Source organism: Petaurus breviceps, unplaced genomic scaffold, assembly GCF_028583685.1.
Source record: "Petaurus breviceps papuanus isolate PSGF00001 unplaced genomic scaffold, PetGlider_PUasm1.0 90504, whole genome shotgun sequence".
In the NCBI taxonomy this organism is placed as follows: Eukaryota; Metazoa; Chordata; class Mammalia; order Diprotodontia; family Petauridae; genus Petaurus; species Petaurus breviceps.
Window position 1 is genome coordinate 2,785,266 of NW_027187266.1, and position 4,723 is coordinate 2,789,988.

At 41.2% G+C, this 4,723-nt stretch overlaps 1 long non-coding RNA gene across 1 annotated transcript; it reads left to right on the forward strand.

Moving 5' to 3' along the window:
* Nucleotides 1-853: 853 nt before the first annotated feature.
* On the forward strand, nt 854-1,903 carry LOC138141876 (uncharacterized). The gene is made up of 2 exons (XR_011163295.1): nt 854-1,288; nt 1,846-1,903. It is a non-coding gene; the product is annotated as an uncharacterized lncRNA (long non-coding RNA).
* The last annotated feature ends 2,820 nt before the right edge of the window (nt 1,904-4,723 follow it).

Below are 4,723 nucleotides of genomic sequence, written 5' to 3' on the forward strand. Positions count from 1 at the left end.
GACCCAAAGATTCCACTAATAAGCTCATACACCAAGAAAGTTCATTGATAAGAAGAAAGCCTCTATATACAACAAAGTATTGATAGTAATGCTTTTGTGGTAGCAAAAAAATGGAAGCAGAGTAGATGCCCATAGAGTGGGAAATGCCTAAGCAAATCATGGTATATGAATGTAATGGGATATTGACATTCTACTGTAAGAAATTATAAATTCGATGAATACAGAGAATCATACAAAGATTTTCATGATCCAATGGCAGAGGGAAATAAGCAGAGTCAAGAAAATAATACACAAAATGACTACAATAATGTATATGGAAAAAATGACCACAAAACAATCAAAAGTAGATATCACAAAGTTACAGGAGGAAGAATGACTCCAAAGAAGAGATTTGAGAAGATACTCTTCATCTTTGCAAGGCAAGGAGGTATATCAGTATGGCATGGCACTTTTCTTTTTAAAAAAGTATATTTATTATATAGAATAACTCCAGGAAGGGGAAGGGGAGAGATAAAAGGAAAAATTCTGGTGATATGAGGTAAAATATATCAATAATTATTTTTAAACCATAAAATAATAGCTGGTTTTCAGGGGCAGCTAGGTGGCATAGTGAATAGAGCACTGGCCCTGGAGTCAGGGGGACCTGATTTCAAATCCAGCCTCAGACACTTAACACTTATTAGCCATGTGACCTTGGGCAAGTCATTTAACCCCAATTACCCCTCCAAAAAGCAAAAAAAAAAAAATTATAGCTGGTTTTCATCTAATGTTATGAAGTTTGCAAAGTATTTTATATAACTTCTCTCAATTCTGCCTCATAAAAACTTTGTAAGCTAGTGTAATATAATATCAAGCAAAGGCAACTTCCCAGGTTCAAAATACCAGCATAGGTGCTCTCTATTTTATTCAGTAACAAACCCAGAACAGAGAAGATCAAAACATGACATCATTCAAAATACAGCATTTACTAAGTGTGATTAAATAATCTCCAAGGCCTACCCCACCCCAGGACTTTCCAATCATTCAATCAATTACAAAGTCTCTGTTCCAAATACTTCTCCACCCCTAGGCTATACCTTAATTAAGTCCACCACAAAGCCCCTCTTCTCAAATGGAGATTAGTTTCCAAACATAAGTAAAATACATTCATTTGCTCAACCATAGAACACAAAAAGGTCAAAAGTTCCCCACCCCTGGATCACAATTGAATCTACCCCAGAGTTACATCAAGTTTAAACACAGCACTTAATACCCAAATGGAGGTCTTTTCTTCATCTTGACACGGCAAGTTCTCAGCAATCTTAGTTCCTGGAGAGACAAGGCTTAGCAAGGCCATAAGATACATTGCCAGTCCCTTCATGAATTTATCCTCTGTCTGTAGAACAGTCCTAGAACCCCTGAACACATTAGCAAAGCCCTCTCCCAGGATTTCTGTAAACATACAACAAGAAAATCCTTCTTCAGGGCTTCTGAACCAACAGAAAGGCTCCCAGACCCCTGCAACAACAGCACTGTCCTTCACCAGTGGACAGTATTCATTCTGTCTGCCGGACAGTCTCCAGACCCCTGCAACAACAGTACTGTCCCTCACCAGTGGACAGTATTCACTCTCAGTACTGTCCCTCACCAGTGGACAGTATTCACTCTCTGTCTGCAGGACAGTCTCAGGCCTTCTTAACCAAATGCCAGGTTCCAGGACTTCTTCAACAGGACAGTCTTTCACCAGTGGACAAATCTGGCAAAATAACATCAAAGCAGACAGACAAAGTACCAGCAAAACAGCCATGTCTCCTCAGTCCTTGGCAGCTCAGGGGGCAGGTCTCAAAAGTCCAGGGCAATTCAAAGCGGCCACCAGCAATCTCTTAGTCTCTCCCTCTCCACGAGGTGCTGCTTCCAAAAAGAACTTCCGCCTCTCTCTTGTCTCTCCAAATCTACATCACCAGCTCCTCCCACTTCAGGACTTTCTTTTCACATCAACAAGCCCATCCCACAGGTGGGATTAACAAACTCTGGGTTTTAATACAATCAATTTGAAAACCAAGCCAATACAGGGGAATCTTTAATTGCCATTACTATCACAGCTAGGAACTATCAAGTAATTTTACTCCCATTTAAGAGGTGAGAAAACTGAGGCTTAGAAAGGTTGAGTAATTCATTCCTGGTCATAGAGCTAGTAAGTGTCAGAGATGATACGTAAGCCCAGGTCTTTTTGACTTTCTTTTAAGTGGATCACTCTATCCATTATACAATACTTTCTGAAAAAAAAAATCCCATGGTAAACATATTAGATAGCTACAAAATACAATAATATGTGAGGCATTGTAGCAGCAAGCATCCCGGCGTCCTCAGGGTTTGCCACCCATACAGGTTCTTGGATCTGCTTTGTTAAAGGAAAGCAACTCAAAATGGGTTAACAAGCTTACTTTAATCAGTCAGACATATATCGTTTACCTTGTTTAGGAGAAAAGGTCAGCACCCCGAACCTCAAAGCATACAGGCAGAATTATCAAGACAGAAACATCAAGTAGACAGCTTTCCAAACTGTCCAACCATTACATCCATACCCAGTCAACGTCTGGGTTTCCACATTCTGGGTTTTTCAAAGCCGGGGGACTCTCAAGAACAGCTCCCCAGAATTCAGATCAAATCACAGAACACTTTTCAAAGTGAGTCCCAAAACAAAGCTACACATCAGGGCTTATATAGCCTTCTCCTGGCTCAGAGAATGTAACAGCCTTATTGACTCACTGGCCAATCAAGAAGTATCTACTGAAAAACAAGCCTCCCCCACCCCAGGCTTCAGGTGCACTTTAGCTTAGGGGCAGGGAAGATCTTTAAAATTTACATTCTTATTACAGGCATGTATGAGAAGTTCATTACAAATTAGAGGGTAAGAACAAATCTGAACTGATTTGCCCTTTTTCACCAAGTTTTACAGGTGCTGGAGTGAAATTGGTAGCAGTGAAAGAGCAATGAAATGACTGGCTGCCAGAGAGATGAAAAGTTGGCCATAGTCACTCTCTGTGCTTAGCCATTGTTCTGAACAATCAAGCTAAGCAGTAGAAGCCTCATGCTCAGTAGGAGAGACTAGAGGAGAGAGCCTGGATCTACTATACTCTAATAGGCAAGGGACAAGGCAGTGGGGGATAGCGGATCAAGTGTTGGATTTGGAGTTGGGAAGATGTGAGTTCATATTCTGACTCAGACACTTATTGGTGTGATCCTGCTCATCTGCAAAGTGAGGGGGCTAGATAGTCTCTAAAGTCCACTAATGTTCTAAATCTATGTTCCTCTGACCCTTGGAAGGCAGCCATTCTCAAGTGGAGGGCTGCTTGGGTTTTATTTTCTTAAATGACTGTTCTCCAAAATATGCAGACCAAAGAATGTGCCTGAGAAAACTTTCTTTTACTATCAGAAAAAAAAAATGTGCTAAACTTTGTAGCTGTGTGACATATCCTGCCCGAAAATTCCTGAATCTCTAAGCAATGAGAAATCAATGGTTATGTTCCCAATGAGAACTCATCAGCACTTTTTGACTCATTTGAATTGGGAGCAGGAGGTATAATTTGAGTTCAGGCATATCCTACTCAACTGGATTTCCCAATAGCATATTGAATTGTATAGGTACCCCTGCATCCTTGCTTCCAGTCAGCTCATTCCCCCTCAACCTATGTTAAGCACCTACTATGTGCATCACACACTCCTATAGGTGCTTCTGCGTACCCCAAGTTGATTCTGGAGACCCTCTCTGTGGTTTGGGAGCCAATGGGATAAGCCTAAAGGTGATCACAGATTACTGCTTTAGGCTCTCAGAATCTCTGTTATCTTAAGCTGAGGCGAAAATAGTAAATCTTCTCAAAAAAAAAAGAAAGAAAAGAAAAAGAAAGCACATTCCAAAGATGTTCTGAGAGATACCCAACTCATCTGGGCAGAGAAACATAGAACAGAATGATTGCTCAGCTGCAGTTAATGGCCTGAACGCCTACACTCAGATGTAGAGCCAGCACTGTGCTCCTTCCCCAGCTTCCTTTCATAATTACAACAGTTTTAGCTTCTCCATGTTGACAGCAGTTCACAGGCCGATTCCAACCCCTATTCATGTCTGCTATTCCCCTGTCCTCTGAAATGCCTTCAAGAAAGAGGAAGAAAGTACTGGGGGAGTGTCTCTCTCAGCACCACGGCTGCATTACCCTACAGATATAGCTCCTCAACTGTCACCTTTCCCCCTTGCACCTGCAGGCCTGGTGGGAAGCAGACTTGGACTAAATATCTATCCCCGGCTGCATTACTGTGAACTTCTCGGACAAATATTGTATTTCTCTTCTAATTATCATCACAGGAGTCCCCATTCTTGGTCTGGCCCTGGTCATTTAGTTATATTTATGCTACTGCCACGTACAAATAGATAATAATGAAGACTGATGCAACCCAAGGTCAGCTGTAGACTGTAATTAGGGCAAGCCTAATGCAGTTACCAGAACCAGCAGTATGTAAAAAGCATACTCAGGTTAGACACACACAAAAAAAGAAAGAAAGAAATCCCTGAACTTTTCATATTCCCAAAGCTCTGTTTTATACGTGGAAATGCTTGGAATGGCTTTGTACCTGGACATGTGCTGTTTGCATTCCCTTCACTCCAACCCCCCCATTTTTATTTTACTTTATTTTGCTTTTCAATCTCTGCTTCATTGGCTGTCACTACTTTAAAAACTTTCCTATTTTG